Raw genomic sequence first — 23,079 nt, 5'->3', positions numbered from 1 at the left:
CTTAGCAAATGCGCACACGTTCATCGGCAACCCGGACAGAAGCAGTGCGCGCGTTTGCAGAGCGTTTGGCGGGGGTGCACTTGAGGGTGCACGAACGTAAAAGTTCAACCACCGAACATAAAATTCAATCAAAATCTTAGCAAATGCGCACACGTCATCGGCAAACCGGACAGAAGCAGTGCGCGCGTTTGCAGAGCGTTTGGCAGGGGTGCACTTGAGGGTGCACCGAACGTAAAAGTTCAACCACCGAACATAAAATTCAATCAAAAGCTTAGCAAATGCGCACACGTCATCGGCAACCCGGACAGAAGCAGTGCGCGCGTTTGCAGAGCGTTTGGCGGGGGTGCACTTGAGGGTGCACCGAAGGTAAAATTTCAACCAAGGGCTTAGCAAATGCGCACACGTTCATCGGCAACCCGGACAGAAGCAGTGCGCGCGCTTGCAGAGCGTTTGGCGGGGGTGCACTTGAGGGTGCACCGAACGTAAAATTTCAACCAAGGGCTTAGCAAATGCGCACACGTTCATCGGCAACCCGGACAGAAGCCGCGAGCGCGTTTGCAGAGCGTTTGGCGGGGGTGCACTTGAGGGTGCACCGAACGTAAAAGTTCAACCACCGAACATAAAATTCAATCAAAAGCTTAGCAAATGCGCACACGTTCATCGGCAATCCTGGCAGAAGCAGTGCGCGCGTTTGCAGAGCGTTTGGCGGGGGTGCACTTGAGGGTGCACCGAACGTAAAATTTCAACCAAGGGCTTAGCAAATGCGCGCACGTTCATCGGCAACCCTGGCAGAAGCCGCGTGCGCGTTTGCAGAGCGTTTGGCGGGGGTGCACTTGAGGGTGCACCGAACGTAAAAGTTCAACCACCGAACATAAAATTCAATCAAAAGCTTAGCAAATGCGCACACGTTCATCGGCAACCCGGACAGAAGCAGTGCGCGCGTTTGCAGAGCGTTTGGCGGGGGTGCACTTGAGGGTGCACCGAACATAAAATTTCAACCAAGGGCTTAGCAAATGCACGCACGTTCATCGGCAACCCTGGCAGAAGCCGCGAGCGCGCTTACAGAGCGTTTGGCGGGGGTGCACTTGAGGGTGCACCGAACGTAAAAGTTCAACCACCGAACATAAAATTCAATCAAAAGCTTAGCAAATGCGCACACGTTCATCGGCAACCCGGACAGAAGCAGTGCGCGCGTTTGCAGAGCGTTTGGCGGGGGTGCACTTGAGGGTGCACGAACGTAAAAGTTCAACCACCGAACATAAAATTCAATCAAAATCTTAGCAAATGCGCACACGTCATCGGCAAACCGGACAGAAGCAGTGCGCGCGTTTGCAGAGCGTTTGGCGGGGGTGCACTTGAGGGTGCACCGAACGTAAAAGTTCAACCACCGAACATAAAATTCAATCAAAAGCTTAGCAAATGCGCACACGTCATCGGCAACCCGGACAGAAGCAGTGCGCGCGTTTGCAGAGCGTTTGGCGGGGGTGCACTTGAGGGTGCACCGAAGGTAAAATTTCAACCAAGGGCTTAGCAAATGCGCACACGTTCATCGGCAACCCGGACAGAAGCAGTGCGCGCGCTTGCAGAGCGTTTGGCGGGGGTGCACTTGAGGGTGCACCGAACGTAAAATTTCAACCAAGGGCTTAGCAAATGCGCACACGTTCATCGGCAACCCGGACAGAAGCCGCGAGCGCGTTTGCAGAGCGTTTGGCGGGGGTGCACTTGAGGGTGCACCGAACGTAAAAGTTCAACCACCGAACATAAAATTCAATCAAAAGCTTAGCAAATGCGCACACGTTCATCGGCAATCCTGGCAGAAGCAGTGCGCGCGTTTGCAGAGCGTTTGGCGGGGGTGCACTTGAGGGTGCACCGAACGTAAAATTTCAACCAAGGGCTTAGCAAATGCGCGCACGTTCATCGGCAACCCTGGCAGAAGCCGCGTGCGCGTTTGCAGAGCGTTTGGCGGGGGTGCACTTGAGGGTGCACCGAACGTAAAAGTTCAACCACCGAACATAAAATTCAATCAAAAGCTTAGCAAATGCGCACACGTTCATCGGCAACCCGGACAGAAGCAGTGCGCGCGTTTGCAGAGCGTTTGGCGGGGGTGCACTTGAGGGTGCACCGAACGTAAAATTTCAACCAAGGGCTTAGCAAATGCGCGCACGTTCATCGGCAACCCTGGCAGAAGCCGCGTGCGCGTTTGCAGAGCGTTTGGCGGGGGTGCACTTGAGGGTGCACCGAACGTAAAAGTTCAACCACCGAACATAAAATTCAATCAAAAGCTTAGCAAATGCGCACACGTTCATCGGCAACCCGGACAGAAGCAGTGCGCGCGTTTGCAGAGCGTTTGGCGGGGGTGCACTTGAGGGTGCACCGAACATAAAATTTCAACCAAGGGCTTAGCAAATGCGCGCACGTTCATCGGCAACCCTGGCAGAAGACGCGAGCGCGTTTGCAGAGCGTTTGGCGGGGGTGCACTTGAGGGTGCACCGAACGTAAAAGTTCAACCACCGAACATAAAATTCAATCAAAAGCTTAGCAAATGCGCACACGTTCATCAGCAACCCGGACAGAAGCAGTGCGCGCGTTTGCAGAGCGTTTGGCGGGGGTGCACTTGAGGGTGCACCGAACGTAAAAGTTCAACCACCGAACATAAAATTTCAACCAAGGGCTTCGCAAAGGCGCACACGTTCATCCGCACCCCGGACAGAAGCAGTGAGTGCTTTTGCAAAGCAACAGTTATACACAACAAATGCGGTTGTCTAGGGTTACACTACATACAAGCAGGTAGTATAGCAATATGTTATATCGATTTTCTATAACCACACCCCATAATGCCTAGCCGGAAATTGGAGGCAGTCTTTGCATAACAAGTATTGTCTCTATACATACAGCAATAACTTTTCATTCTACAAATAAACAGCTACCGGCTACAGTATACATAGCTATCTAATATAATATTCAGTATATTCTTCTAACATGTTAAAATATATAATAATATACAGAAATCTATTCCTTTTTTACTATAAAATAATTGATAAATTACCTTTACACAGCTGCGTGATCTATTTCTTATAGATATATACTTTTCAGTCAAATAAGCAGGAGCAAATGTCATATTTGCAGTAGGTTCAAGTGGCAGCGATCTTTTTTTCATTATTCATGTCCTTCTAGAGGAAGATAAATTGTTTTTCTGAAGAATTGCCACTTGTAATGTTATTTAAGCATGATTATGTGACAAGAACTTAGGGCTGATTGGCTAAAAAACCAACCAAGCTGTTGTTGATTGTATTTTTAGCCAACAATTATTTTGTAGATGTGTCTCTTTAAGGCTTAAAGAGACACAACTCTATTTTTTAAAAAGTTAAATATAGCCTTTCTGGGTTTTTTTAAACAGCATTTAAACAGGAAACATTTCCTTTTTTTACTTAATCTGCCTTGCTATTGACCTGCTCTTAGCATTAAGCCGATACAACTGATATATATTATCTTTCTAATATTTGGCAACTATAAGCAGGTATGTATTAGAGAATAACAATATACTTCCTTGTAAACTGGTATTTTCTAGTATTTGTGTGTTTAGAGCCAAGAATGTTATTTGTAATATAGTCTGATGTAATGAACTTGTAATGTAATGAATGTACAAGCAGTTATGACTACAAGCTAAACCACATCACTTCCTTAAAGTGATGTGGTTTAGCTTGTAGTCATAACTGCTTGTACATCGGACTGAAAGTCATTATGCTGCCAACCCTTGATCAGACAAGAGCAAATTTTTTTTCTCTTTGCTTGTGTTGGTGAGTACCACACAAGGCATGATTATTTTGGAAGTTGATGTTTTAAAATTTGTACGCATACGTGGTTTTCTTGAATACGGCTGGTATTATACAGTTGCAAACAAGAAAATAAGCATTTTTTAGCAACAAGCTTTGTATTTGTGAGGACGGCGGATGATTTTTGCAGCAGATGCCACAACGGGATGCGATTCTACAAGCAACAAACGATGCCGGTGTAGACACATAAGTTAACGGCAGTACGCTGACACCAACTGCTTGGTAAGATGCGGATTGGCGCGGACGTTTGTCGCCTTTGCTCTGCGGCGGAGTACAAGGGGCTTAGGTTCGCCGCTTTCCGCGGCGACGTGGGATACAAACAGCAACACGTGAAACTCTGAACGAGACACCAACGTTAAAAATGAATTCTGCGGATTGGCGCGGACGTTTGTCGCCTTTGCTCCGCGGTGGAGTACAAGGGGCTTAGGTTCGCGGCTTTCTGCGATTACAACCTCTACAAAACATGTGAAGACACCAACACTAGACATAGGTAAGTTCTGCGGATTGGAGCGGACGTTCGTCACCTTTGCTCCGCGGCGGAGTACAAGGGGCTTATGTCCGCCGCTTTCCGCGGCGACGTGGGATACAAACAGCAACACGTGAAACTCTGAACGAGACACCAACGTTAAAAATTAATTCTGCAGATTGGCGCGGACGTTTGTCGCCTTTGCTCTGCGGTAGAGTACAAGGGGCTTAGGTTCAGCCTTCCGCAGCGACAAAGTACAGACCGGAGCGAACGTTTGTCGCCTTTGCTCTGCGGCGGAGTACAAGGGGCTTAGGTTCGGCCGGTCTTAAACCCGCGGATCGGAGCGGACGTTTGTCGCCTTTGCTCTGCGGCGGAGTACAAGGGGCTTATGTCCGCCGCTTTCCGCGGCGACGTGGGATACAAACAGCAACACGTGAAACTCTGAACGAGACACCTACGTTAAAAATGAATTCTGCGGATTGGCGCGGACGTTTGTCGCCTTTGCTCTGCGGTAGAGTACAAGGGGCTTAGGTTCAGCCTTCTGCAGCGACAAAGTACAGACCGGAGCGAACGTTTGTCGCCTTTGCTCTGCGGCGGAGTACAAGGGGCTTAGGTTCGGCCGGTCTTAAACCCGCGGATCGGAGCGGACGTTTGTCGCCTTTGCTCTGCGGCGGAGTACAAGGGGCTTATGTCCGCCACTTTCCGCGGCGACGTGGGATACAAACAGCAACACGTGAAACTCTGAACGAGACACCAACGTTAAAAATGAATTCTGCGGATTGGCGCGGACGTTTGTCGCCTTTGCTCTGCGGTAGAGTACAAGGGGCTTAGGTTTAGCCTTCCGCAGCGACAAAGTACATACCGGAGCGAACGTTTGTCGCCTTTGCTCTGCGGCGGAGTACAAGGGGCTTAGGTTCGGCCGGTCTTAAACCCGCGGATCGGAGCGGACGTTTGTCGCCTTTGCTCTGCGGCGGAGTACAAGGGGCTTATGTCCGCCGCTTTCCGCGGCGACGTGGGATACAAACAGCAACACGTGAAACTCTGAACGAGACACCAACGTTAAAAATGAATTCTGCGGATTGGCGCGGACGTTTGTCGCCTTTGCTCTGCGGTAGAGTACAAGGGGCTTAGGTTCAGCCTTCCGCAGCGACAAAGTACAGACCGGAGCGAACGTTTGTCGCCTTTGCTCTGCGGCGGAGTACAAGGGGCTTAGGTTCAGCCGGTCTTAAACCCGCGGATCGGAGCGGACGTTTGTCGCCTTTGCTCTGCGGCGGAGTACAAGGGGCTTATGTCCGCCGCTTTCCGCGGCGACGTGGGATACAAACAGCAACACGTGAAACTCTGAACGAGACACCAACGTTAAAAATGAATTCTGCGGATTGGCGCGGACGTTTGTCGCCTTTGCTCTGCGGTAGAGTACAAGGGGCTTAGGTTCAGCCTTCCGCAGCGACAAAGTACAGACCGGAGTGAACGTTTGTCGCCTTTGCTCTGCGGCGGAGTACAAGGGGCTTAGGTTCGGCCGGTCTTAAACCCGCGTATCGGAGCGGACGTTTGTCGCCTTTGCTCTGCGGCGAAGTACAAGGGGCTTAGGTCCGCCGCTTTCCGCGGCGACGTGGGATACAACGCTTTCAACGCTTCAATCAACGTGCTCACGGCACCAACTATTACTTTCTACTTCTACGAAGCGAACGTTTGTCGCCTTTGCTCCGCGGTGGAGTACATGGGGCTTAGGTTCGTCTTCCTGTAGATTGGCACGAACGTTTGTCGCCTTTGCTCCGCGGCGGAGTACAAGGGGCTTAGGTTCGGCCGGTCTTAAAACTGCGGATCGGAGCGGACGTTCGTCGCCTTTGCTCCGCGGTGGAGTACAAGGGGCTTAGGTCCGCCGCTTTCCGCGGCGACGTGGGATATAACGCTTTCAACGCTTCAGTCAACGTGCTCACGGCACCAACTATTACTTTCTACTTCTACGAAGCGAACGTTTGTCGCCTTTGCTCCGCGGTGGAGTACAAGGGGCTTAGGTTCGTCTTCCTGTAGATTGGCGCGAACGTTTGTCGCCTTTGCTCCGCCGCGGAGTACAAGGGGCTTAGGTTCGGCCGGTCTTAAAACCGCGGATCGGAGCGGACGTTCGTCGCCTTTGCTCCGCGGTGGAGTACAAGGGGCTTATGTCCGCCGCTTTCCGCGGCGACGTGGGATTACTCTAAAGACACCAACGACTCAACTTCTGCAGATTGGCGCGGACGTTTGTCGCCTTTGCTCCGCGGCGGAGTACAAGGGGCTTAGGTTCGGCCGGTCTTAAAACCGCGGATCGGAGCGGACGTTCGTCGCCTTTGCTCCGCGGTGGAGTACAAGGGGCTTATGTCCGCCGCTTTCCGCGGCGACGTGGGATTACTCTAAAGACACCAACGACTCAACTTCTGCAGATTGGCGTGGACGTTTGTCGCCTTTGCTCCGCGGCGGAGTACAAGGGGCTTAGGTTCGTGCCGCTTTCCGCTGCGACGTGGGATAAAGTCTACAAACTACAATCAGTGAAATGAAACACCAACAATGACTGCTGCATCACCGTGAGACAGGTAAGTTCTGCGGATTGGAGCGGACGTTTGTCGCCTTTGCTCTGCGGTAGAGTACAAGGGGCTTATGTCCGCCGCTTTCCGCGGCGCTGTGGGATTACTCTAAAGACAAGACACCAACGATAAAGGTTGCGGATTGAAGCGAACGTTTGTCGCCTTTGCTCCGCGGTGGAGTACATGGGGCTTAGGTTCGTCTTCTTGTAGATTGGCGCGGACGTTTGTCGCCTTTGCTCTGCGGTGGAGTACAAGGGGCTTAGGTTCGGCCGGTCTTAAAACCGCGGATCGGAGCGGACGTTCGTCGCCTTTGCTCCGCGGTGGAGTACAAGGGGCTTATGTCCGCCGCTTTCCGCGGCCACGTGGGATTACGCTAAAGACAAGACATCGACTTCCGCGGATTGACGCGAAGGTTTATCGCCTTTGCTCCGTGGTGGAGTACAAGGGGCTTAGGTTCGCCGCTTTCCGCGGCGCCGTGGGATTACGCTAAAGACAAGACATCGACTTCCGCGGATTGACGCAAACGTTTGTCGCCTTTGCTCCGCGGTGGAGTACAAGGGGCTTAGGTTCGCCGCTTTCCGCGGCGCCGTGGGACGACACGTGAGTTTACGAAATGGCGCGGATGTTTGTCGCCTTTGCTCTGCGGCGGAGTACAAGGGGCTTAGGTCCACCAAGACGTAACTCGCGATTAGATAGCGACGGACGCTTGTCGCCGTTGCTCTGCGGCAAAGTACACGGGGCCTGGGTTCGTCGCTTTCTATCAAATCTGCGGATTGGCGCGGACGTTTGTCGTCTTTGCTCCGCGGTGGAGTACAAGGGGCTTAGGTCCGTCGCTTTCCGCGGCGACGTGGGATTACGCCAAAGACACTAACAACTCGACTTCTACGGATTTACGCGGACGTTCCGCGACGACGTGGGATACCACCACCCAACACAACAAATTGACTGCGGATTGGCGCGAACGTTTGTCGCCTTTGCTCCGCGGCGGAGTACAAGGGGCTTAGGTTCAGCCGGTCTTAAAACCGCGGATCGGAGCGGACGTTCGTCGCCTTTGCTCTGCGGTGGAGTACAAGGGGCTTATGTCCGCCGCTTTCCGCGGCCACGTGGGATACAAAGCCTACAGAGTCTACAATCAACATGACGAATGGTGCTTTTTTGTTAGTGTCATGAGTCTGCGTTAACGTGTCTTGAAAACAAGAAAGGTAAGCGCGGTTGTATTATTTCTTGTTTTAAAAGCCATCGTATTTTATAACTGTTGCATTGTTTTGTGTAATTGTCTGTAATTCCTTTTATAGAAAATGAACATACTACATGAATTTAAGGATTTCGTTGTCATTAAAACACAAAAACCGGAACCCACCATTAATTTAACGTTGGATATCCCATTTAAATTTAAAGTTCCAGCGTGACCCACGTGTTCTATATGGACGAACGAACCGTATTTATGGGATTCTGCCTACAGAGCGATTTGCTCCGTACGTGCGTCACGCTGTCTGAAATGTTACCATTATCGGTGAAAATCGTGTGTGTAAACACCGTTCCAGTTGTTAAAAACGCGTATAATTTTGTGCGTAATCCCTTTTTTTAAGTGTTAAGGCTGGCCGCAGGCTAGCCTGGATTTGTGGGAGGGGCCGGTACCTGTCTTAAGCAGTCTGGCTCTCCCAGGCAGCCTGGATTTGTGGGAGGGGGCGGTACCTGTCTTAAGCAGTCTGGCTCTCCCAGGCAGCACGTCGGCATTCGGACGTCTGCTACTTCCGGGTGTGACGTCATCAGCAAGCGTCCTGCACGAGTCGGATCTCAGAGAAGCCGGGTGTACCTTTCACTTCAGTCTGCAAGCTGTTCAGGTCGTTTTCCATGATAACTGCTTTGTTTGGGGAGCGTGGCAACGTGGAGGAGGGTAGGAGGGTGTGTAGAGAGGGGGAAGTGTGCCGGAGGATCGCTTCTCCTCACTGCGTTCAGGCACATGCAATTCAAGTTTTTGGCACCAATGGGCAGCATTGTCACATAGTTGGAGCTCATTGCCTGTCTCAGCATAACCTGTATCTAAGTTCATACAGGGGCTGCGAGTCATCTGGGCTCAGCAGGTTAAACTCTGGCAGCTGGGTCCTGGTGCCATTACTGAGTTGATTACTTACAAGGTTGCTGCTTGTGCACATGTTTGACACTCATCATACACTACATACATACCTTAGACACATAGTTCGCACATCAGGCAGTTTGACGGAAAAAAAAAAAAAAAAAAAAAGTGGGTTGTTCAAATAAAGAAAAAAAAAAAAAAAAAAACCTTTATCCACCAAGCTTCATCCATACACCTCTAGCATAGGTACATCCGCCAATACAGCTACACGCTCGCACGACATACACACCCCGTTTCATCTCGTAGACTAGTGTCATACGTCATACGGTCTGTTTTCCACAAATCCTATACTTACATACATCACCTACCACGTCTGTAGGTTCTTTAGCCCGCAGTATTCGTTTTTAATTAATCTGCCACGTCACAGATTCACACAAACTCGGGCTCGCTTCATACGTCAGTGGAAACGACTATCATACTCCCTGTCAGCCTCGAAGGCTTTTCGTTCAATCGTTTCACGCTGCTGGGGGGGGGGGGGGAGGGGAGGGGCTTAGATTCCGTCAGCTGGGTCCTGGTGCCATTACTGAGTTGATTACTTACAAGGTTGCTGCTTGTGCACATGTTTGACACTCATCATACACTACATACATACCTTAGACACATAGTTCGCACATCAGGCAGTTTGACGAAAAAAAAAAAAAAAAAAAAAAGGGTACAAGTGGATTGTTAAATAAAGTAAAAAAAAAAAAAAAAAAAAAGTGGGTTGTTCAAATAAAGAAAAAAAAAAAAAAAAAAACCTTTATCCACCAAGCTTCATCCATACACTTCTAGCATAGGTACATCCGCCAATACAGCTACACGCTCGCACGACATACACACCCCGTTTCATCTCGTAGACTAGTGTCATACGTCATACGGTCTGTTTTCCACAAATCCTATACTTACATACATCACCTACCACGTCTGTAGGTTCTTTAGCCCGCAGTATTCGTTTTTAATTAATCTGCCACGTCACAGATTCACACAAACTCGGGCTCGCTTCATACGTCAGTGGAAACGACTATCATACTCCCTGTCAGCCTCGAAGGCTTTTCGTTCAATCGTTTCACGCTGCTGGGGGGGGGGGAGGGGAGGGGCTTAGATTCCGTCAGCTGGGTCCTGGTGCCATTACTGAGTTGATTACTTACAAGGTTGCTGCTTGTGCACATGTTTGACACTCATCATACACTACATACATACCTTAGACACATAGTTCGCACATCAGGCAGTTTGACAAAAAAAAAAAAAAAAAAAAAGGTACAAGTGGATTGTTAAATAAAGTAAAAAAAAAAAAAAAAAAAAGTGGGTTGTTCAAATAAAGAAAAAAAAAAAAAAAAACCTTTATCCACCAAGCTTCATCCATACACCTCTAGCATAGGTACATCCGCCAATACAGCTACACGCTCGCACGACATACACACCCCGTTTCATCTCGTAGACTAGTGTCATACGTCATACGATCTGTTTTCCACAAATCCTATACTTACATACATCACCTACCACGTCTGTAGGTTCTTTAGCCTGCAGTATTCGTTTTTAATTAATCTACCACGTCACAGATTCACACAAACTCGGGCTCGCTTCATACATCGGTGGAAACGACTATCATACTCCCTGTCAGCCTCGAAGGCTTTTCGTTCAATCGTTTCACGCTGCTGGGGGGGGGGGGGGGAAGGGGAGGGGCTTAGATTCCATCATCTTGTTTGTAAGCTTACGGGCAGCAGGTCGTAGGGTTAACAGGTTGTTTTTTGTTTTTTTTCTCTTCTCTTTTTCTTTCTTCGTTTTTTTTTTTTTTTGTTGTTGTTTTGTGGTGTTTGTTGTGTTGTTTGCAGTGGTCTACGCCATCTGCAACTTCAGCCAGTGCAGGCTCCTGCATGTCTGTGCCACATGTTTTAGGGCACATCCGGTCACGGTCTGCACATTGAAGCCGGCGTGACTGAGCCGGGTGAATGTGGAGGCACTAGACCAGCTGCTGCGGCTTCATCCGGTTCAGCCGTTCCGTACATTCCTGGTGGAAGGGTTTTCACGGGGATTTCACACTGGGCTCATCACCTTGCCCCAGCAGACTCATGAATGTCCCAACTTGCAGCCGGCTTCTAAACATGCTGGTCTGGTGGATTCACTCTTGGCAGTTGAGCTGGACAAGGGTTTCATCATTGGTCCTTTCCAGTCCCCTCCTTTCTGCACTTGGAGGGTGAGCCCGGTGGGGGTGGTGCAGGGAAAATATTCCAATAAATTTCGTTTGATTTATGATTTGTCTGCTCCACATTCTTCCCACGTTCCTAGTCTCAACTCGTTGATTCCGTCCGAGGAATTTTCCTTGAAGTATACTTCCGTAGACCAGGCTATCCAGGTCATTCTTCAAGACAGGCATGGGGGCTTGGCTGTCCAAAGCAGATGTCTCTGATGCGTTCAAACTGCTGCCCATTAGCCCATATCTCTGGCAGTGGCATGGCATCAAATGGAGAGATGCGTACTATTTCACCACCAAGTTGACGTTTGGTTCCTAGAGCAGCCCCAGTCTGTTTGACAGGTTAGCGCAGGCACTGGAATGGATTTTGTTGGAACAGGGTTGCCAGAGTGTCATTCACTACCTGGATGATTTTCTGTTGATCGAAGAACCCTCACAGGCACCTGTTGACTTGCAGGTTCTCTTGCAGGTCTTCAAGGAGTTAAACATTCCAGTGGCCGAACACAAAACAGAAGGGCCTGCGCAGGTTGTCACGTTCTTGGGGATCTCTCTGGATTCACGTGCCATGTCAGCCAGTCTGCCACAAGACAAACGCGACAGAATCAAATCAGGTGTCCGTTCCTTGCTCATGTCTCAGGTTTGCACCAAGAGAGAATTGCAGTCTCTGTTGGGCATGTTATACTTTGCCATGAGGATCATTCCTCAGGGTAGATCATTCATTTCAAGATTGCTAGTCTTATTACAACAGACCAGTGATTTGGACGCATCAGTGCATCTTAATGCTAACGCCCGAGAAGATCTGTTCATGTGGGACAGATTTCTCAGTGGGTGGAATGGCATTTCCATGTTTATTCCGAGGGCCACTTCTGATTCTCCACACGTATTTTCAGACGCAGCTGCCTCGGTAGGTTTCGCGGCCATATTGGCTCACATTGGTTCGCCGGCTCATGGCCCACACACGTGCTACAGTTGCCGGGGTTTTCTCAGATGTCGGCATTGTTCGAGATCTATCCTATCGTAGCAGCTGCTATAGTCTGGGGGCATAGGTGGTCGGGTCACACGGTGGTTTTCCACACTGACAACATGGCGACCGCAGAGATCATTAACAAGGGCAGATCTAAATCGTTACTTATCATGTCTTTCATGCGTAGATTGACCTGGATAGCTCTGGAACAGGGGTTTCATTTTCATGCCCGGTTTTTGGACGGGGTCAGCAACGTTGCAGCTGATGCTTTATCTCGTTTTGATTTTTCTCGCTTTTTCTTACAGAACCCAGAAGCAGACTCAGTGGGCACCCCGGTACCGGACTGGCGGCTGCTGGTCTTGGATTAGACTCTCTGATGGTGGTCGCCAGTTCACTCATTACCAAGTCTTTGTCGGCCAGTACGTTGCGGTCGTACCGCCGAGCGTGGGTGGTTTTTTCGAACTTTAAGTTGGCATATCCTAGAGGTGACACAGGTCAGGTCAAGTATATGGTGGCTTTCGTGCCTTATTGTCATTCGGTATTGGCTTTATCCTACAACACCATTAGGCTATATTTGGCTGGGGTGCAGCATTTTTTGGCACTTCAAGAGCCAGACAGACCCTCTATATTTTCAGCTCACCCGATCAAGGCCATCCTCAGAGGCATTCAAAAGAGCCAGGTCACGGTCAAGTCGGTCCGTCGACCTATTAAGGGGGACACGTTTCTTAGCCTGTCGGAAGTTCTCACATTCTCACCATTCAGAGTCCTTCCCAGCCTGGTGATCAAGGCGGCGATGTACTTGGCGTTTTACGGGTTTTTAAGACCAGGTGAAGTGACACAGGCCAGACAAGGGGCGGTGGCTCTCCACAAGGGAGATTTAGTCAGGATGGGCAGTAACTCATTGCAGTTGCCTCACAACAAAACAAGGCAGGTAGGTCCCGGCCATGTAGTTAAGTTCTTCCAGACCACAAACGCATGGTGTCCAGTGACAGTCTTGGACAACCTCTTGCTGGCCCTTAGTCTTCACAGCCCCACCGACCCATTACTTCCATTCCCTGTTGGTCCACTGACGTCCAGCCAGTTCATCAAACATATTCGCATCCTGTTGACCAGTGTAGGATTGAATCCGGCTCAATTCTCGGGGCATTCTTTCCGCATCGGTGCGGCATCCGCAGCGTCCAAGCATGGAGTCCCTGTGCATATCATTAAACACTTGGGGCGCTGCCGCTCGGGGTGCTTTGTACGGTATATCCCGGAGCCACAAGCGGAGCTGGTCCAAGCATTCAGTACATTGGCAGAGTAGCACCTAGCACCTCAGGCCTATCCTTCCCTCACTGGTGGGTTTTGCCCCCTTTTTCAGGCATACCGACCTAGTGAGGCCAAGGCACACCTCAGGCCAATTAGGTAGGGGGGTGGTGGTTGGGCATCTTCCACTCGTTTAGGTCCTGACCACAAGTGTTAAGGCTGGCCGCAGGCTAGCCTGGATTTGTGGGAGGGGCCGGTACCTGTCTTAAGCAGTCTGGCTCTCCCAGGCAGCCTGGATTTGTGGGAGGGGCCGGTACCTGTCTTAAGCAGTCTGGCTCTCCCAGGCAGCACGTCGGCATTCAGACGTCCCCTGCCCACCCATTCCCATTCTTCATTCAGTCATTCAACCATCACATTCAGGGTATGCCCCCTTTTTCAGGCATACCGACCTAGTGAGGCCAAGGCACACCTCAGGCCAATTAGGTAGGGGGGTGGTGGTTGGGCATCTTCCACTCGTTTAGGTCCTGACCACAAATAAACATATAATCACTTAAACGGACAGCATTATTAAATATTAAGAATAATATAGACGGTCCTATAGCTATAATGTACGCGACGTTGGTGTTATTAGTGTTAATGTGTTTACACGGTACAATTGCCGATATTAAGGTTACACAAGACGACGAAACGGTAATTAATGAACGCGCCACAGCCGCTCCAACGCACGCATCGAACCAAACAGCTGCCGAAGATAAGACGTTTACCGTCGACGAAAAATCTAACGCCGACGACGAAGGAAAACAATCTCCGACGCTCGATGTCAAATCATTGCCTACAAGCGCTGCGGTGGAACAATCGATCGGTACTAATGTCGATGACTCCAAGCAATTGGCAACAAAAGATCAATATACCAACTCTCGGGAACTAACCAACCCGCTGCCCACGATGCCGTTGATGGAAAAAAGTATCCAAAAAACAGCAAATATTAGCGCCTCTGTCAATATAAACGCTACCGCCGTCAACGATTACGCTACATCGACCGCCGTCAACGCTCACAACGCTACATCCGCAAACGCTACGTCTTCAAACATACGCATCATCAAGCTCGATAACGCTACGTCCAACGCTAGCGTCGAGTCCAACGCCAACGTTGTCGCTGAAGCCAATAGATCCACCGAAACAACTGTACTCAATTCAGATACCAACACAGACCCCGGGTCCGACACCGACAGTACAACCACGGAGAAAACCTCTGAAATATTAACCAGCGCAGCAACATTGATTCCTGTCGTTAACAAAACCGTTGATGATGAGCAGCCAAACGTATCGGACGAAGAACAAATATCCAGCACCGTTCCAACGATCGCGGGCAAAGAACCAGAAGATGGTAACTCGGGCGAAGAACCCACACAACCGACCGATATCTACCCGCAAATAATTGCATTCGACGACCTTGACATACAGAAAAACACCCCATCGCCGGCTATCGCACGCCAGAACATCGCAACAACAAAGACGCCGACTGCAGAAATACCCACAGCGCCCGATGAAAACACCGTTAATGCGGACTATGAATATGGTATCGTTGCGGATTATATTTTTTCGGCCGACGATAATACAGTTACTCCCAGTACGCCCGTGGCAAATGTAACAAATCCACGGTCGGATACTACCATAAACGATGTTCCTAACATTTATAGTTTAATGAACGAAAGCAGTGTGTGTAATATCTGTAATGGTGCTATATTAATGCTTGTTATACATTTTATTATGTTGTTACTGCTTTAAATAAACATGTCTTCTGTAGAACCGCCTTCTGTCGATATTCTATTAAGTAGCATTTATTTTTTTTATTCTCTCTATAAAACATGCAAGTCTACAAAGATACCACAGTTGTCCGCCGTCTTGGCCGCGTCACTGTCGATTGATGTAAAACACAACAACCAAACTGTCGCTACGATGCTTACGAAAGCCACCGCGTTAGAGTACCAAAAAGAATCCTTCTTGACGGAAGACGACCAAGAAAACCACCTGGCTTTATTCAAACTGTTTAAACCCTGTCGTCCCGGACACAACACCGTTCCCGTGACAATGTCGGTTGAAAACTCGCCGCAGTATACAAACACGTTGTTGTTCCTCAAAAATGGGAAATTCGCCGTCGCTTCGGAAAATATTTCCGCCTACGATTATACCAAAGATAAAAAAACAACGCACGTCGAATTGATCAAACAGGCCAACACCAGCCAAATTACTACCAACCGAACGAACGCTTTATATACGGCGACCAGAAGCACGCTGTGTAAAACGTCCAATAATTTAGAATATTTTTTACCGGAATGCGTAGCGTCCTTGTTGTGCAATTGCGCTTTTATTCAAGAAGCCGTTCAGGTGGACGTGGTGACAGCGGCTAAGATGTATCTATTTATGCCTCGAATGAGTAAAAACCTGTTACAGCTGATGGACGATATAACGGTTTATGACCGGTTAAAATTAGGTACTTCTTTAGCGGTTCACGTATTAAAAGGATTGCATTATTTACAGAAACAGCTCGCGGTCGCGCATTGTGATTTAAAACCCGGCAATATAGTGGTCGAGTGTAGAGCGAGCGATAAATATTTATTTAAGATTTGCGATTTGGGCTCTATCGTGCCTTTAGATAAAGCGGGTATTTTTTTGGGCTCGTTGCCGTACGTAGCTCCGGAAATAATTGATCGTTTCTTGAAAGCGGCTCCAACGCCTCCCACGGCGGTTTTTGTACCCATCAGAGACAACATGGACACTTGGTCTTTAGGGCTTATATTGACGGAATTTATAACGAGCAATAAATTTTATGGTAACATTCGTTACGACGTAAAATATAATCCCATGAAAACGATTTATACAAAATACGAACATTTTATGAAAACACCCATTTCGGTATATCTTAAATCGTTAGGGGTGCCCGCGGAATATTTATCGTTTATCGGTAACATGCTGACGGATACCGCTCGTCAGCCCAACCCGGAAACTTTATTGAAACGAGCGGGGCAATTTAAACATTTTGCTCAATGGTTGCCGTATCCAGCCGAAACGGTGTGTGAAACGGTGTACGGCACGCGGATTCTTCAAGTATATCCCACCGGCGAATCGGAATTGGTAATGATGGAAGAACCGGCGTTTATCATGGTTAACACCACAGCGGATCCTCACGAAATTAAAACAAGCCCCATGTGGTGCAAAAAGGCATCGCCTTATATTTGTACGAGTTTACATTTCATTAAAGCGATCGAACAAATGGTTTTGGGTCCTAACCGGTATAACCAATTGTTTCCATCCGGATTACCGTCTTTCGTTTATGCGCACCAACAACAGACCAAGACGTTAAACGTCGTGGACGATGTTTTCGACGCTTCGGATCAACAGTTCGAAACGGACGAAGAATTGTTTTTACAAATGACGGAAGAAGCCGCCGTGAGATACGAGCATCGCATCGGAAATTACAATAAACTCGACGAATACAAGGAGCACGGTATCATTAATTTAGACAAATGGCAGCGCGAGGACTGTATTCAACTTGCAAAATGAAAACCGGTGCGCGTGTGCAACCCCCAACATCCGTTAATCAACCGGTTTGCCGCCACCGTTTCAAAAACACAACGCGTGAAGACAAACGATTCCACGATTGCATTTTTACCTGTAAATTTTCAATTCGTCGCGCAATGTGTACGCGGTTACAATCGCGTGTATCCTCCGATTACGGACAACAGTTATGAAATATCGGTTGACCCCAAATGGCAGCTGTATAACATGACGATGAAATCTGCGGGCGGTTCGCCGTTTGAGGTTATAGGACCCGACTGCGGCGTTCTTACCGACAAGGACAGCATCGGCGTGAAAGATTATCCTTTCGAGATGCAACTAAACAATTATCATTCGCTCCACCGTATGTTAAATCTCGGCGTCGGAATGAAGTACAGCGGGTTAACCTATTTCAACGTAACGAAGAAAAAACAACTCGTGACTTCTCAGCAATATTGCGTTGTACACGTCGCCGTGTTGCACAGAAAATTGCCGCAATTGTTAACCATGCTAAGCTATGCTTTTCGTGCGCCCGCGCACAAACAGATCGTGCCATGTATTTGCGTCGCTTTTCAATTTAGAGCTAAGAACATTATTCACATGTACGCTATTTTTCCTAAAGACATCACGGATCGTTCCTTAAAAAATCTCTCCACGTGGACTTTGGAATCGGAAACGCAGTGTCCGGATTACTTGCGAGAAACATTACGCGGGGCCGTGTCGCATCTGCATTCGATGTGTATTCCTGCGTTTGTCCCCTTAATGCTGTTTGTAAACCTGTACGGAGGCGAATATATGTTTAATCACGTAGCGGCTATTATGTGTTTATGCGGAGATTATATACGGGGAATAAAAAGTAAATCGATCGAAGATACCATTCGTGCAGAAGAAACGCTTTTACGCACAACTCATAAAATACATCAAATTAAACCACCAACCCCCATATCTTTAACGACAACCTCTTGTTCATTCTCTCCGAAAGTAAAAACGGCTCGATTGACGCCCGGTTTTTTGCACGTTGGTAACAGCGTTCAACAGGTGCATGCTATTTTCCATCGAGTTGACCCCGTTGTTAATCCGTAAGGAAAATCCGTACAGTGTTTTTCACCTTTTAATTTATATATTAAGAATAAATAACAATATGAAATCTATCGAAAGCGTGTTGTGGTTCTATAAATTATTATCCGAGCATGAATTTATTGCTAACGTTTTTCAAACTTCGCAAAAAGCATGTTCTTTGTGCGCCAGAGTCCAATCGTGGATTCTCGGACCCGCTGTTGTTGCTATACCCAAGTATGTAACCAGATACGACATGAAACGTATCGTCGCGATGCACGCAAAAAAAGACAGCGATACCGTATTATATCGCCACGTTTACGCACGTATATTGTGCCACTACGACAACCTCTATCTGTGGAGTATAGGTCGGTGATTGGTTAATTTCGAAGCGGCGTCTCAATTGCTAAGGTGTAAACACACACTAACGGCCTTTGATAAACCGTTGGGTTATTTATTACAGTTGTACGCTTCCACACACGGGTTTAAATTACCACAACATTTTTGTTTGCCACAGACCAAACCAAAAACTCCATGGATTAAGAACAAACTCACCGTCTCTTCTGCAAATTTTAACATTTTAAACGGCAACGATTTGGTATGTTCAGAGACATCGTGTGAAACAGCTTGGTTGGATGTCTTGAACGGAGAACAGGTTGATACCATGGACGTACGAGCGTTACTGTTTCGGTTGTTTTGTCCTGAGGACAATCCGGCACCAGCGGCGGAGGCAGAAGCGACGCCGACCGAAGCGGTCGACGATTCGCTGCAAACGATTGATATAAAAACGTTAAACGAATTGTTACGTCAGAATGTCGACGTGTTGCCCCACGACAAATGGTTGGACGATACGCTGGACGAAGTGCTCTTTGACTACGACAATAGCGAAGAGCACAACATACTGACCGAAGAATCGTTTCAAGACCTGTTGATGTTCTGTAACGAAGTGCACTCGCCCGAACAACTAAACGTTGAAGCAACGGTACTGCTGCCGCCGGCACCGTCACCGACAGCGTTAAAACAGATTGTGCTGACGCCTTCCATCAGTAATTATAACCCCACCGCGCCATTTATACCGGGAGTAAGAGTGCCGATTATTTATCAGGGCGAGCTGTCGGAATTCAACGTGACAAACCCGGGTCGTAAGGCGGCGACGCGATTCCGCCACGTCTTCTTGGTTGGCGGACGAGTTAAAACGCATTCAACCCGTCGCTTTAAACTTAATAGAAAGCACCAAACCGGGTTCCGAAGCGGCGTTGTACCTGTACGCGTACGCGTTACATGCTGCCCTTACGCATTTAGTCGACTCTTCGACGGCGCTAGAAGAAGACCTGGCGAAAGAGAATCTTGTTTCTATACACGATTACGAAAAACTATTCGCGGCATTGTGCGCTCAATACGGTTTATTGACGTTGGAAGAAACAAAAACGTCTATCGCGTTATTGCAACGATATGTTTATTTTTTATTACGCTTTCCGCTCGTGCGGTCTGCGTTAGACGATTGCGCCGTGTGTTGTTTTTGTTTAGCCGAATGTAACAAGGATCCGAGCCGTTTGAATAAATTTTTGTTAGAAACACAGTGTCGGCATTTTGTAATGCCCCTTTACGCCGTGGGCATAATACCGGAGCCGTTTGAGTCTCTGTCGGATTACACGACCAACGCTTCTGGTTCGACCACCACCGTTCAACAACATTATAAAGAAGTTTGTTTTGAGCCCCGCGACACCATCGATCGGTGGCTAGAAGGAGATATATCGACTCAAACGGTCGTGGCCGCGCGTATGCGAGAAGATGAACACTGGAAATGCAATTTAGAGCTAAACGCTTCTACCGCAATGCCCGAGCAACCTCGTCATTTACCCGAAACATCGCAATCGCATATCAATTTTGATGTTTTATTGAATATTATAAAAGAACAGACCGCCGTATCGAAACTTAAAGCGCAAAAACAGACGATCGTCCGTCACAAATATCATCTCGAGGCGGCTGCCGCGGATAAAACGTCCTTCAAGTACGTTCACAACGAATTGTTTTTTCAACTGCAAACGTTTATATACTTCAACGCGATACGGGCACGGCCTGCCGAAACGTTTTTAACAGTGCGAGCGGATTTTATTTACACTCCGGAAACGTACACGGAATGCTTAACTAAATTAGCGGCGGCCAGCTTGAAACAGAATCACAACGATATTATAAACGATTTTTTTATTTTATATTTAGCACCGTTGTTTGTCTATGACGAAAGATATTCGACCATCAACTCTCGATTTAATACCGTGGGCACGTGGGTGGGAGCGCGTTTTACAATAGAAGATATAACGTGTTTCCGTCAATTGCTCAAGCAATTGAATTTACAGTGGGGGAAATAATTATTTGACCCCTCACTGATTTTGTAAGTTTGTCCAATGACAAAGAAATGAAAAGTCTCAGAACAGTATCATTTCAATGGTAGGTTTATTGTAACAGTGGCAGATAGCACATCAAAAGGAAAATCGAAAAAATAACTTTAAATAAAAGATAGCAACTGATTTGCATTTCATTGAGTGAAATAAGTATTTGAACCCCTACCAACCATTAAGAGTTCTGGCTCCCACAGAGTGGTTAGACACTTCTACTCAATTAGTCACCCTCATTAAGGACACCTGTCTTAACTAGTCACCTGTATAAAAGACACCTGTCCACAGAATCAATCAATCAAGCAGACTCCAAACTCTCCAACATGGGAAAGACCAAAGAGCTGTCCAAGGATGTCAGAGACAAAATTGTAGACCTGCACAAGGCTGGAATGGGCTACAAAACCATTAGCAAGAAGCTGGGAGAGAAGGTGACAACTGTTGGTGCGATTGTTCGAAAATGGAAGGAGCACAAAATGACCATCAATCGACCTCGCTCTGGGGCTCCACGCAAGATCTCACCTCGTGGGGTGTCAATGGTTCTGAGAAAGGTGAAAAAGCAGATATATAACGCGAGTTTGACCGCGACGCGTGGTTGATTAAGTGTGGTTGTGTAAGTGTGTGACTTAAGATTAAGTGACTTTAGATTCAGGGACTTCAGAGGGGGACTGCAATTAGCCTGTATATTATTACTACATTGTATTGTATTTTTTTCTTTTGTGGTGTAATCCCCATTTAGTATGTGTTGCACAATTGACAACGCAGTCCAGTGCACATCTTGCATGATGTATGCAGTCCTGGAACAGCCGTTCCAGGGTGAATTTCTTTGTTCAAGATGTGAGCAAATTACCCGTTTGGAATCGCTAATCGAGTCTCTAAATGGGCAAGTTGCAACACTGAGAGGCATTGACAATTTGCAAAAAAGTTTGCTTCTCACCGAGCAAGCACTCTTTGGGGTAGATGAGGGAGAGGGTGACAGAGAGGAGGCTGAGGAAAGTGAGGTAGCTAGCTGGGTAACATTTAGAAAGCGGGGTAGAGGGAAGAGTGCCAGGGAGGCTAGCCCTGATCTGACACACCCCAACAAGTTTGCACGTTTGGCAGATGAGGGGGATGTCAGTCCAGGGACGGCACTGCCGCAGCCGGACACTTCCTCTGCCAGTCAGGGGAATGTCAGCTCCGGTAAGCAGGGGACCAGGAGAGCAGGGCAGGCCAGACAGGTGCTGGTAGTGGGAGACTCAATTATTAGGGGAACAGATAGGGAAATCTGTCACAAAGACCGTGATCGCCGAACAGTGTGCTGTCTTCCTGGCGCTAGAGTTCGACATATCGCGGATCGGGTTGACAGATTACTGGGAGGGGCTGGAGAAGATCCAGCGGTCATGGTCCATATCGGAACCAATGACAAAGTTAGGGGTAGGTGGAGAGTCCTTAAAAATGATTTCAGGGATTTAGGGCAAAAGCTTAGGGCAAGGACCTCAAAGGTAGTATTTTCCGAAATACTACCGGTACCACGGGCCACACAAGAAAGGCAGCGGGAGATTAGGGAAATTAACAAGTGGCTCAAGAACTGGTGTAGGATGGAGGGGTTTGGGTTCCTGGAGAACTGGGCCGACTTCGCTGTCGGCTACAGCCTCTATCGTAGGGACGGGCTGCACCTCAATGGGGAAGGAGCAGCTGTGTTGGGGAAGAAGATGGCTAGAAGGTTGGAGGAGTGTTTAAACTAGGGACTGGGGGGGAGGGTAATTACACTATAGAAGGGGAAGATAGTGCAGATAGAGACCGGGGGCAAGGTAGTGGGACTGGGGGAGAAATGGAAGGAGGGACAAGAACAGTTCAGAAGGAAAGGTGTAGGGTAAAAAATATACATAAACCTCTCATATGTATGTATACTAATGCCAGAAGTCTGACTAATAAAACTGGAGAACTGGAATTAGTGATGTGTGAGGAGGACTATGACATAGTGGGAATAACTGAGACATGGCTGGATGATAGCTATGACTGGGCAGTTAATGTACAAGGTTACAGTCTGTTCAGAAAGGATCGTCAAAACCGGAGAGGTGGAGGGGTCTGCCTTTATGTAAAATCTTGTCTAAAGCCCACACTCCGTGAAGATATAAGTGAGGGACATGAACATGTGGAGTCACTGTGGGTAGAGATACATGGAGCTAAAAACAACAATAAATTACTAATAGGAGTCTACTATAAACCACCTAATATACCAGAGTCCACAGAAAATCTACTACTAAACGAGATAGACAAGGCGGCAAATCATAATGAGGTGGTTATTATGGGGGACTTCAACTACCCAGATATAGACTGGGAAACTGAAACTTGTATATCTCATAAAGGAAACAGATTCTTGGCAATAACCAAAGACCATTATCTCTCCCAACTGGTTCAGGACCCGACTAGAGGGACGGCCATACTGGACTTAATATTAACCAATAGACCTGACAGAACAACAGACGTGCAGGTTGGGGGACACCTGGGAAATAGTGACCATAAAGTAATAACCTTCCAATTATCATTCAAAAGAGCGTTTCTACAGGGAGAAACAAAAATACCAAACTTCAAAAAAGCTAAATTTAGCCAACTAAGAGAGGCCATAGGCCTAACTAACTGGGACAAAGTCCTCAAAAATAAAAATACAGCCAAAAAATGGGATATCTTTAAAAACATCCTAAAATCTCATTGTG

This window comes from Bufo bufo, chromosome 1 (genome assembly GCF_905171765.1).
Source record: "Bufo bufo chromosome 1, aBufBuf1.1, whole genome shotgun sequence".
NCBI lineage: Eukaryota > Metazoa > Chordata > Amphibia > Anura > Bufonidae > Bufo > Bufo bufo.
This window is presented reverse-complemented; position numbering follows the sequence as displayed.